General features: G+C 45.9%; 3 non-coding genes across 3 annotated transcripts; 1 reads left to right on the forward strand and 2 right to left on the reverse strand.

Moving 5' to 3' along the window:
• Positions 1-2,177: 2,177 nt before the first annotated feature.
• On the reverse strand, positions 2,178-2,259 carry trnas-gcu (transfer RNA serine (anticodon GCU)). The gene has a single exon. It is a non-coding gene; the product is annotated as a tRNA-Ser (tRNA).
• Positions 2,260-6,099: 3,840 nt separating this feature from the next.
• On the forward strand, positions 6,100-6,171 carry trnae-uuc (transfer RNA glutamic acid (anticodon UUC)). The gene has a single exon. It is a non-coding gene; the product is annotated as a tRNA-Glu (tRNA).
• Positions 6,172-11,653: 5,482 nt separating this feature from the next.
• On the reverse strand, positions 11,654-11,735 carry trnas-uga (transfer RNA serine (anticodon UGA)). Its single transcript has one exon. It is a non-coding gene; the product is annotated as a tRNA-Ser (tRNA).
• Between the last annotated feature and the right edge of the window lie 1,747 nt (positions 11,736-13,482).

The raw sequence follows: 13,482 nt of genomic DNA on the forward strand, positions 1-13,482 counted from the left end.
ATTTCATGGACAAATATACTGTATTAAGATTATATGAAAATTGTCTATGAAACACTTGAATAGGAACAGAAAGAGAGAGGGCAAGAAATAATAATGCTTCTCTCTCTCTTTCTCTCTCTCTCTCTCTCTCTCTCTCTCTCTCTCTCTCATCTCTCTCTCTCTCTCTCTCTCTCTCTCTCTCTCTCTCTCTCTCTCTCTCTCTCTCTCTCTCTCTCTCTCTCTCTCTCTCTCTCTCTCTCTCTCTCTCTCTCTCTCTCTCTCTCTCTCTCTCTCTCTCTCTCTCCTCTCTCTCTCTCTCTCTCCTCTCTCTCTCTCTCTCTCTCTCTCTCCTCTCTCTCTCTCTCTCTCTCTCTCTCTCTCTCTCTCTCTCTCTCTCTCTCTCTCTCTCTCTCTCTCTCTCTCCACACTGGGTACAGCAGAGATACAGCCATAGATAGACGAATGGCTGACTGGGTGGAGTCAAACAGTGAGAATAAAGGCGACTTGGCTATCGGTTACTAGTCGGTATTGGGGCTGCACCTTTTCACAGTATATGTCAGTAATCGGGATGATGAAATTGGTGGCTTTGCGGCAATATCTGAGGAAAATCCAAATATCGGTTGAATGGTAGGTGGTCTTGGGAAGGCAGAAAGTGTGCGGAAGACCTTGGGCAGATGACGAGACGGGCAATGAAGTGGCAGATGGACTATACTGCAGAGAATTGTATGGAAATACACTGAGCTCGAAGTAATCAAGGCGAAGACTATGCTCTGATCGGGACAAATCAGCAAAGAAGAGATGTGACATGAGTTCGGAGACCCAGTGCGGATTCTCTAAAGTTTCATTGCCAGTTTGACGCGGTAGTGAGGAAGGTAAACGCAATGTCAGCGTTTATTTCGAGAGGAATAGAAAATAAAAACAAATATTTAATGCTGAGCTTTTATTAGGTTTTGGTGAGTCCACACTTGGAATTTGGTGAACGGTTTACGTCCCTTATCTAAAACGGATGTGCCGCCAAAGGTCAGAGTCCAGAGGTCAGTCAGGAGACTGCTGCCAGGGAGAGAAGAGTAAAATATGAGGAATATTTTAGCACCCTGGGCCTTGGTCGCTGGAATGTGGAAGAATGAGACGGAGATCTCATTGAAATCTACCGACTATTGTCAGGCTGAGTTGGAATGGACATGGAGAGGATTGTAATGTAGTGCGAGTGTCGATGGCCAGCGGGCACAACCTCCGATAAGGACATCCCTTTAGAAAAGGGACTAGAAGCAATTTCTGTTTCCAGACAGTTATGGATTGTGGAATTTATTGCCACGGAAAGCCGTGAAGGGCAGGTAATTGGGTACATTTAAAGCGGCGGTTGAAGAGGTGGACAGGTAGTAAGGGGGTCAACTGTGTCGATGAGAAGACACGGGAATGGAGATTAGAGGAATGATATGTATGACCATAAGACCATTAGACATAGGAACAGAATTTGGCATCTGGCTCATCGAGTCTGCTCCGCCTTTCAATCATGGCTGATCTTTTTATTTCTCTCCTCAAGAACTCCAGTTCCCAGCCCTCTCCCCGTAACCTTTGGTGTCATGTCCAATTACAAACCTATCAATCCCTGCCATAAGTACACCCAACGACCTGGCCTCCACCTCTGGATGTGGCAATAAATCCCACAAATTCACTAGCCTTTGGCTAAAATATTTCTCTCCATCTCGGTTTTCAAAGGGCGCTCCTCTATCCTGACGCTGTGCCATCTTGTCCTAGACTCTCCCACCAAGGGAATCGCCCTGTCCACATCTATTCTGTGTAGTCCTTTCAACACTGGAATAGTTTCAATGAGATCCCCCTCTCATCCATCTGAATTCCAGCGAGTACAGTCCCAGAGCCATCAATCATTCTTGTGAACGTCCTCTGGACTCATTCCAATGCTAGCGCATATCTTATAAGATGAGGGACCCCAAACTGTTCACAATACTCAAGGTGCGGCCTCAGCCGTGATGGACTGGCGGAGATCGTTGAGCCAGATAGCCTAACTCTGTTCCTGTACCTTGTGGTATTGCTGCTAAATTTGTTGAGAAAATAATGATGAACATTGCTTTTTATGATTCGCATAACAAACCGTCCGGCGTCCCTGTGACAAAATTTGGAGGTTTGGATGTTTTAAAGTGACAGTTTCAGAGGTGGTCCCCCCGATAAACATGTCGCGACGAGGATGGGATTCGAACCCACGCGTGCAGAGCCCAATGGATTAGCAGTCCATCGCCTTAACCTCTCGGCGACCCCGTCTGCTCTTCTCTCTCTCTTGTGTTCCGAACTTCTGAATTTATTCACAGCACTTAAAACATCTGCTTAAGGTCTACACATTTCTATTCAGATTCTCTGCTGATATGCTTTGCTCGCCGTTCTTATCAGAAATTAATGTACGTGGATCAGGGCAGTTTAGAGAGATTTGTGCCAACCACAGGAAACATGGAAATAGGTATTTTATGCACTTTAGACGCTATGGAGCTGCTGTGGCATAAGTATCGAATCCGTGCTCTGTAACTCGGAGAAACTGTGAATGTTTTGAGTTGTAAGATGAGGTAAATTTATGTTGAATTGAACAAAATTTCAATAGCTTTGCGATCACATTGCTCGAATTCAAGTAAACAGATGTTATAGGAATTTGCCATCTGGTTGGAGAATGACGATTTTCCGTGTATTGGGCAAATGCAATAACCCGATGACTACCACATTAAGACGCGCTGAATGTCCCGTCCGGCCGTGCGCAGCCGCAGATCCGAACACCCTAACGCTGAACCGACACAAACACATGGCCGCCCTGTTCTGGAATACCAAACCAACGGCTGACGTAGCTAATAAGAAGTCGAGTTTACTCTGTCAATAATGCATTGAATGTGGTGGACCTTTGTCACTGATTGCAATCCCAGAATATAACTGCTGCAAATGACAGTGGCGTGTGCCTTTGACAATTCCTTTGTGTGTGATAGAAATGGAATATTGAACAGCCCAAAGCAGGAATGCATGGAGAGATATTGACACAACAATGGTCGAATGCTCACCTGGGATGAAATCCCTGCAGGCGAGTACTTATAGCTCGGTCAGGAAATCATTTTACAGGTGGAAACGCCTTGCAGCAGTCAGCATGTTTCCCATTTTCCCTCTTGGCCTTTCTCGCAGAATACGGCCGTGTGGCCTAATGGGTAAGGCGTCTGACTTCGGTGCTTGACTGGTGGAAGTCATGAGAAGATTGCAGATTCGAGTCCTGCCACGGTCGTTTTGACAAACTGGCGGATTCGTTTCCATTCTGTCTCTCACTACCTGCAACATGGTTGTCTCAATTCCGCCTGGGGATTAATCGGAGTTCTCCACCCTCGGGGATCAGTAATGCCTCGCTTTCGTTGTACACAACATATAATATTATTTGTCCAGTCTGTGCAGTATTTCTGCAGACACTTTCATAAACAATTCTCTGGAGCTTCTCAGACGTTCAGGAGGAGCTGCTGCTGGGAAGGTAAAGTTTATTTCACATTTTGCTCCGTCTCCGAGCACACCTCATCGGCAAGAATTCACCACCCAGCACTGGCGGTACATTCTCCTGTTTTCAACCCTGCTCCTCTTCTTGGACACAACGCGCTGGTTCTCTGCCTGCTCTGGATCTTTTCATCACTAATTGCCGACTAGACATCAACCGCCTCAACATCAGGAATCCTCACTTCTCCTCAAACCTTACCCCCTGTGAATGCACTGCCCTCCAATCTCTCAGCACCGGTCCCAAACTTACCATCAATCCCGCAGCCAAAGTGCTGTTGTTGTCGAGTGACGGACTGACCTCTACCTTGCTGAGACAAGTCGGTAACTCTGGGACACATCCTCACGCCTACACCTTGAAAAAGCCCGACTCCGGACCATCAGAGAACTGTATCCGGCATTACCACTGACACATCAACTCTGGAGAACCTCCATTCACTGTGGAGAACTCATGGTTCCGTTGCCCTGAACTGCTCGCTCCTACCTCCTACTCTATTCACAAACCTGATTGTCCGGGTAAGCCCACTGTCTCTGCCTGTTCCTACCTCGCTGAGCCTGTGTTCTCGTAGCTCCATTCCATTCTATGCCCCGTAATTCAGTCTCTTCCCACCCGCATTCGCAACCCTTCCCGTGCGCTCGATCAACTCGCTGACTTTCAATTCCCTGGCCCTGACCGTCTCATTTTCTCCATGGAAATCCAGTCCTCACCGAAATTGTTTCTCCTCCGCCTTCTTCCACTTACTCCAAATTCAATGGGTCGCCATGGACACCAGCATGCGTCCCAGATATGTCTCCCTTTTCGTTGCCTAAGTAAATCAATCTACCAAACCAATGTACCAGACCCTCCCCGGTAACGCACCCCAGCGCTCCCAGCGCTACGTCGACCAATGTATTGTTGCCGATTCCTGCATTCACACTGAGCTCGACAATGACAAACACTTCGCCTCCAGCTTCCACCCCGCCCTTGAACGTCCCTCTCAATGCAAGCAAAACAAAGGGAGAAGAAACCAGAGGTCCACGAGCCAGTCCTCATCGGAGGATCAGTGAGGGTGAGCAACTTTAAATCCCCGGGTGTTCCTATTTAAATCTTTCTTCTAAAGGATTCTGAGGCAGTGGAGACTGGTCCTAGACCCCCTCCACTTGGTGAATTATTCCCACCAGACAGCTCGCAAAAAGTCAAGACGTATTTCTTCTGAACCACTGCCGCTTCAATCTGAAGCCCCTAATTTCCCTTTAAAAAACGTACTTCTGAGCGGACTTTGAGATTTGTTTATAAATCCAAATATCCACGATGGCACTGGCGATACGTGTGACGTATTGCCGACAGCTCGCAAAATGTCTGGATGTTTTTCTTCTGAACCACTGTCCCTGCAATCTGAAACCCCTAATTTCCCTTTAAGAAACGTACGTCTGATCTGTCTAAATTACTCAGCAGTTTAACGAGCTCCTGAAGGACCAGATGGACTTGACTCTCGGGAATGCAGGTGAGGCACCTTTCAGCGATCAGCGAAGGTCAGCCATTACCATTGCCGGAAAAGAGGTCGGTTCGGAAGACCTCAAGCCAGACTAAATCGCCGGGCTATGAAGCATCGTTTACCCGGCATCTTCTTAGCCAAAGGCCAATGACTTCAAAACATTATTCATTACGTAAGTGAAATATTGCAGTTTCGGAGGGAAATGAGGGGCTGCTGTCTTCTCTGTTTCATGGAGACATGACTCAGTTCGGTGGAACAGCCGGAATGCTTCTCAGTCCACCGTTCGGAGAAGGTAAGAAGGTATTGTGGTGCTGGGGGTGGGGGGGGTGAAGGGGTGGGGGGTGGAACGGGGGTGTTGTTCCATGATAAATTCTTCATGCTCTCCGTTCATAGCGGTCTTACCGCACCCTTGTTCGCCCAATCACAACACCCAATGATTGAGTTCTGTCGGTGCTGCTCACCGAGAGGTTCTCCTCATTGATCCGGACGGCACTTCACATACCGCCAGAGCAGATGTTAAGCAAGCAAACCATGTACTGAGTGCCGCGGGCGGCAAACAAGGAACAGCCTACCCTGAGGACATTCAAATCATTGCGGGGTTTCTATCAGGCTTATTTAAATAAATCTAGGCTTATTTGTCATCATCACGTCATCCTCAGTACCAGGGGCTCCGGCACACTCGACCACTGTTAGGGCACGATCAGGAAAGCCTACCATTCCACCCCCAGACCATATTTCGGGAATTCTGAATGTCTGTTTTTCTTTCTCCTACCTCCATCCAGGCGGAGGGTGAGGAACCAGACACCAGATGTATCTGGAACAACGTCACCGGAATCGGCGAGAGACAGGAATAAAAATGACCCAGAGCTCCTAAGAGAATCTGAATATCACAATCTTTATAAAGACACTGGAGAACGAGTGCTTCCCACCGATTCATTCAGAGTCCAGCGTGTTCTTTAACCAGAAGCAGTGGATGAACAAGCGATCTGCAAAGTGCTGAGCAGTAGATTCACGTCAATATTTGTCACATTTATTCATTATTATTATTTAGTAATAAGTTTCGTTTTCGATTTTGCTGATTTGCTAGTTGTCTATTGCTGTAGGCAGAGCTCCATCAGCTTCCCTGGTGGTCTAGTGGTTAGGATTCGGCGCTTTCACCGCCGCGGCCCGGGTTCGATTCCCGGTCAGGGAATTAGGATATTGCCCAATGAAATGTGCTTATTTTAAAACATCGTGTGTATTAACTTACTGCCACAGACACTGCTTAACTTGATTCAGCAGCATAAGACCACCAAATATAGGAGTAGAATTATGCCGTTTGCATCGACATTTCCTCTCAGCCCCATTCTCCTGCTTTCTACTGGTATCATTTAATGCCCTGATTAATCAAGAATCTATCGATCTCTGACAAATATGCAAAGAGACTCGGACTTCACAGGGGCCTGTGGCAACGAATCCGACAGATTCGCCACTCGCTGGCTGAACAACTCACTCCTCATCTCTGTTCTAAAAGGATGCTCCTCTATCTCGAGGCTGCGTCCTTTGCTCTTAGATTCTCCCACCATAGGAAACATCCTCTCGACTTCCGCCCTGTCAAGGCCTTTCACCATTCGACAGCTTCCAATGAGGTCCCGCGTAATCTATTGAATTCAAGTGAATGCAGGCCCGGCGCCATCAAACGCTCTTCATATCACCAGCCATTCAATCGCAGCATCATTCCTCTGAATCTCCTTTCAACCTTCTCCAGCTTCAGCCATACTTTGTCAGGTAAGGGAACGAAAATTGCTGACAATACTCCAAGCGAGGCCTCGCCAGTTCTTTATAAAGTCTCTGAATCGCATCCTTGCTTTATATTCTCGTCCTCTTGAAATGAATGCGAGCATCGCATTTGCCTTCCTCACCACAGACTCAACCTGCAAATTAACCTTTGGGACATGATCGTGCAGGTGAGTACGTCACAATGGGAGTCCTGTACACCGACTCCCGAGGATCAGCGCCTCAGTCTTCTTGTTTGCATTTTCTCTCCTTTTAGAAAGTCTGCTCCTTCATTTCTGATATCAAAGTGTTTGACTATATATCTTCCTGCACTGCATCTCATTTGCCACTTCCTTCTCCATTCTCCAACCTTCTGTAGTCTCTTTATCTGCGAGAAGGACTTACTGCTCTTTTCGCACTGAAAAATCTGCACATGGTGAGTGGTGTCATACCAAAGTCTCCCACATCGAGCTGACTACACACATCTTCACTTGCACCCGCCCAACTCTTGCCCATTTCTTAACTCCTCATACTGGTCATCTGCTCTCCACGTTCAGTTCAGCGTCAGTGTGTGAATATGAAAAAGTGTACTATCGCTCTCCGTCCTCAAATGCTACCTGACCCACTGTCCACTATTTCTGCAGCGAGCCGTGATTTGTAAAAGCTGACGAAGAGAAGCCAGGAGAAGTGGGTTGAGAGGGTTAATATATCTGTCATGATGGAATGGCGGATAGATGAGATGAGCCGAATAGCCTAACTCAACTATTATATCTTGTGGCGTTGTGGCCAAATTTGATGAGGGACTAATGGTGAAAGTTGCGTTTCATGACCCAACATACCAACCTGTCTGGCGCCCCTGAGACAAAAGTTGGAGGTTCGGAAATTTTAAAGTGATCGTTTCAAAGATGGTCTCCCAGATAAACACCTCGCTCCGAGGATGGGATTCGAACCCACGCGTCCAAAGCACAATGGATCAATAGTCCATCGCCTTATCCTCTCGACCACCTTGTCTGTTCTTCGTGCTCTTGTGATTATATTTCTGAATTTCTTCAACACGTCCAAACACGTTGGATGAACTCAGCATGTCGGGTAGCATCGGGTGAAAAGCGACAACTGTCGTCGAGACATCAACCGTCTCAACTTCACCACTCCTCTCTCCTGTTCCAACTTCACTCCCTCTGAACGCACTGCCCTCCACTCTCTGCGCACTAAACCTAACCTCACTATCAAATCTGCAGACAAAGGTGGTGCCGTAGTAGTTCTACCTCACTGAGGCCAAACGGCAGCTCTCTGACACCTCCTCTTACTTACCCCAAGAACAGAACCTCACCAAAGAACATGAAACCATTGTCTACTCATTTCAACGGGTGCTGCCCGATCTGCTGAGTTCATCCAGCTTGTTTGTACGTGTTGATTTGACCACAGCTTCTGCAGTGTACTTTGTTTGTACTATCTCTTTCCGTCCACAAATGCTGCCTGACCCGCTGTCCACTGTTTCTGCAGTTATTCGTTATTTGTTCTGTATGAACAAGGAGAACATTACTTTGAAAAAAAATATCGCAGTTGCTGTCTCAATAAAGCTGGAAATAACTTTGCGAGGTCTTACAGACAATAACTTTCAATGGATGTAGTGTGGATTTGATCTTCTTCACTCCTCACTGCACCTCAATCCACTCAGAGACGCTGTCTCTCTGTAGAAGAGGGTGACCATACATTTCCTATATTGGACTCTGGTCCTACTCACTCCGTTTGCTGACATCACCTTGACTCATCTGCACGGGGTCATCAGTGCTCAAATCTCAGTGAGTATTGTCAGGTCCAGTCGGGTTTATTGCCGTGTGCACAGGGACGGTGAGGGACAGGTACAGTGAAACACTTGCAGCATCATTGCAGGCTCGAAAAGACAGTACGCAAAACATATATTGTACAATTCTGCATCATTAACAAAAGATAGATATAAATCTTGTGCCAGTTTCAGATTTGGAAATGATTCATCAGGCAAACTGATGACATAGAATGTGAACTATTATATCCACGGGGGAGCATCCAGACCCAAGAAAGGCTGTTTATTCCTTTTCTTTAAACAGACAGGCAACAGAGAGAAGGTCGAGTCTCTAGTCCTCTTCAGCCAGCCCTGGCATTCAATAAGATCGGGCTGTCCCAGACTTTTTCTCAATCCTCACCCCACCCCATATCGCAGTTGCCGGACAAAAGTCGGACGGTGCCCTCCACCAAATCTTCTACCGTCTCCCCAGGTGAGAGGAGATAAACTTCTGTCGCCCGCCTTTATTTCGACTCCGTTACGGCGCCCCCAGCAGCGATCAGAAGCATATGGATATGAATGTTATATAATGGGACATTTTTCTGAGTTTTGCTCGGTATTGACGGGACTTTGGGGAGGCAGAAGCAGTCAGGGTCTGTGGGCGGGAACAGCTCTTGGCCTAAAACCTTTCTGCAATTGGATAACACATTGGATTGACATCTGCATACACGAATCGGAGCTAGGTAGGTTGCACGTCATTTGACGAGTTTGGTTGATGTCGGACCATTACACCGCGTCAGTGACAATTGGCGAGGGTGATTTTGCCGGAAGGTCAGCGAACCGATTTGTCTATGGCAATAGGCGGGATCGCCAGCTAGACAAGAGAGCAATGGGGAGTCTGTACAGTGAGTGATATGAAATTCGCATTCAGACACTGTGCTGCCCACTTCAGCGAATCAATCATAATCTCAATCTCCCCTCTCCCAGCCGCAGCTGAAGAACATTTCTTATCGAATATGTAAATATTTTTATCAGTGGAAACTTCACGTGTTTTCAGCTAACCGAAATTTCACATGGTGGTTAATGGAGCTCTGAACCAAAGTCCAGGAGCAGATTTGTTTAAAATATCGGCACACCTTCATGTCATATTACCTGTTCGCCCCGACATTTCAGCACCAGTTTACACCCACTACCCTAAGCTCCACCCTAGCTGCCTAGTAAATGAAAATATATAAACGTCCCACCACATTCACGCAGTCCTTTTACTAAATACGAATATTGATAGCTAGCCGTTCTCTTCAGCCTGTGAGGAAAGTGTGGGAGTGAGGAGGAAAGGAAGATCTGGAGAGAGAGAGAGAGAGAGAGAGAGAGAGAGAGAGAGAGAGAGAGAGAGAGAGTTCGTGTGCGCGCACGCGTGTTCGTGTGTGTGTATGTGTGTATTAGAGAGAAAGAGCGGGACATGGAAGTGAGGCAGGGAAGAGAGTCACATCGTAGGCTGGACAAGAGAGATAAACGGGGAGTTTGTGGGTGTGTGGGGAGAGTGGTGGAAGAAATTTTCAGTGTTTTGCGTTGAAATGCTGAATCAGGGCCACCTAATCTGTTACATAATCTCAGCTAAAAATGCTGCGAGAATTGAACTGACAGAAATATGGGATGTCAACTTCACAAGTTCTCCAATCTCCGCAGCCGAGGGAACAGGATTTATTGAAGAACGTGTTACCTGCTCCAAATGTGTGTAGATTACGGGACCAGAACTCAGTACATCGAATCCCATGTCGTTAATGAAAATCGAATCGGGAAAGTACCGCGTTGAACAGAGAATCAGGATCAGGGTTATTATCGCCGGCACGTGACGGGAAATGTGTTAACTTAGCTGCAGCAATTCAATGCAATACATAATCTAGCAGAGAGAGAAAATAATAATATTAACAACAAATGAAATAAAACGTAATAATAAATAAAGAAGTAAATCAATTACCTATATTGAATAGATTATGAAAAATATGCAAAAACAGAAATACTGCATATTAATAAAGTGAGGTCCTGTGCAAAACTTCAAAGTCCATTCGTGATTCTGATTGCAGAGGGGAGGAAGCTGTTCCTGAACCGCTGAAAGAGCGTTTCTGTCTCATACCCTTAGACACCCAGGTTCAAACCTGATATCCGGTGCCATCTGTGTCGACGTTGCTCCTTTGCAGACTGTAGGAGTTTTTATCGGCGGTGTCGTGACGGTCTATTATCGTCGCTCATTAATGAGCTGTCCTTACTGTGTCAGGCTGATGACGTAACGTAGCCGGACAGCGGGTTGCAATGAGAATATTTAGGCTGCAATTGGGTCGTTCAGTGAGGGCGCAAACTGGACAAAAGTGTTTATTGCTGGAATGTGTGAGGTCATGTACTTCGTTGAGATTGGTATTAAATAATGGACTATATGTTGGGGTGAGACTGTCAAAGGAAACTGTTCACAAAAGAGAGATGGCGAGCCGATGGGTGGATCAGGTATTTTGGAAGGCCACTGCAGATTGTAGTTCATTGCAACTCGATTGGAAATTAGAAATAGAGGAAACATTGTGATACATCTGTACAGGTTTCTGAGGTTGGCCCTGATGCGGTGACGGTAATTTCACTCCCCATATATGCTGAAGGGTACAGTAGCACTGGAGAAGCTCGGAACAATTGAACTGACTCACCTCCCGTGATGAATTTACATCCTCTGACGAACAACTGAAGTTATAACTGTTCACTACAGGATATAGAATATAACGTCCTCCGGTGGTCTCTGCCACAACTATATTAACACAGGAATCGAGTGAGATTAGAATCTGACAGAGAATGAAAATACGTCGCCGTGCGAATCGTAGAGCGAAAGGACGATGTCCACTTCTTGACACTGACGCTGAAATATCCGTTCTCCGAGTTTGATTCTTTTAGTTTTATAAGACAGTAAAATTCCGAACTGCAGAGAGTTTAAGCTGCTTCCAGGGGATTGATCAGAGTCGGAATACAAATTAACATTGCACAATGAGTACAAATGTATTGTATTGAATTGTATTGAAGAGTGTAAAATTACGCAGTTCTCAAATGAACACAGAGCGTGCTGTGCTCAGACAGCATCAAGAGTGTTAAATTTTATTGGCAGTGGGATTGTTGGTGTGAGCGCTGCGAGCAGGGTTCGAACCTGCGTGGGGAATCCCCATTGGATTTCAAGTCCAACGCCTTAACCACTCGGCCATCGCAGCAATAATGTTCAGCATCGCATCAATGTTCAGCACCCACCGTAGCACTGCCATTGAAGTGAAGGTTTTACTTGATTTCTGTTTGGTAATGGAAAGGGTGAATCATTATTCCAATACAAATAGTATAATTGGACATCTGTGGAATTTGTTTCAACACCTTTATGTCAGAACGGGAGTATGGAGGGGTAACACTGCCGTCAGTATCATAAATGAAGGAGATTTCCAGTATTAGGGTTATTGATCAGGATTGATCAGAATTTGGTTTATATTGACGAACATATGTCAACATTACATTGTTGTTTTATATTCTGCTCCTCCTGGACTGAATGTTAAAATTGTATTTGCCTTCCTTTACCACTGACTAAGCCTCGAATTAAACATTTAGGGAATATTGCACAAGGTATCTTTGCAACTCTGAATTCTGAAACCTTCCCCATGTAGAGACTTGTTTTATCCTTTCTTCCAATGTGCATCACCGTACCACACGATGATCTATTTGACAAATCTTCTCCCTTTCTCCTCAACTGTCTTTGATCTTCAATGTGCTTCGAATCTTTTGAGTTTTTGAACACGTTGAAGTCAGGCTGCATTTCTTATATTTTCCTTTCTTTACCCTAACGTCCTTCAGAGTGGAGTAAGAATCGCGGTTTTCCAACCATCAGGATCTATTCTAGAATATCAAATCAAGTCACTTCTTAATTGTCATTTCGACAATAACTGCTGGTACAGTACATAGTAAAAACGAGACAACGTTTTTCAGGACCGTGGGGTTACATGACACAGTACAAAATCTAGACAAGTCTACGTAAAAAAACAGCACAGAAAACAAATCTACACTAGACTACAGACCTACTCAGGACTGCATAACGTGCACAAATCAGTGCAGGTATTACAATAAGTAATAAGCAAGACAATAGGGCAGTAAGGCGTCAGTCCAGGTTCTGGGTATTGAGGAGTCTGATAGCTTGGGGGAAGAAACTGTTACATAATCTGGTCGTGAGAGCCCAAATGCTTCGGTGCCTTTTCACAGACGGCTGGTGGGAGAAGAGTTCGTATGAAGGGGGAGTGTGATCCTTCATATTGCTGCTTGCTTTGCCGGTGCAGCGTGTGGTGTAAAATGTCCGTAATGGCGGGAAGAGAGACCCCGATGATCTTCTTAGCCGACCTCACTATCCGCTGCAGGGTCTTGCAATCTGAGATGCTGCAATTTTCGAATCAGGCAATGATGCAGCTGCTCAGGATGTTCTCAATGCAACCCCTGTAGAATGTGATGAGAATGGGGGCAGCCCCTTTCCAATCCGCCTGGACGGCTCCAGACTTAGTTCCCTGTTATTTTCTGCCAGTAAAAGGGTCCAGGACAGTTATGGTCCCCGACTTTATTTCTGCGAGTGACGTGGTGGGCGACTGTTGTTGCCTTTGTTTTTCCATGCGTGTGAGGGGGTTGAGGGCTGTTATCATTCCTGACTTTAATTCTGCGAGTGACGTGTTCGGGTACTTCTATTGTCGCTATTTTTTTTCTGGGGGGGGGGGTGTGGCGAGGAATTTTGGGGTTTGCGAGATTTGTTTCTTTTCTTTTTTCGTGCCGGGGTTGATGTTTGTCCTTTCATGAAAACCGATGTTCTCTCGGTATTTCATTGCTGTCTGGAGCAGACAAATTTCCGAGTTGTATTGTAGATACGGACTTTGACAATAAAATTAACCTTTGAACTTTTATCTTCTCCTCACTCGTGTTACTACGTTTCCACTTACT

The sequence above is a fragment of the Hypanus sabinus genome, unplaced genomic scaffold (genome assembly GCF_030144855.1).
Source record: "Hypanus sabinus isolate sHypSab1 unplaced genomic scaffold, sHypSab1.hap1 scaffold_330, whole genome shotgun sequence".
NCBI lineage: Eukaryota > Metazoa > Chordata > Chondrichthyes > Myliobatiformes > Dasyatidae > Hypanus > Hypanus sabinus.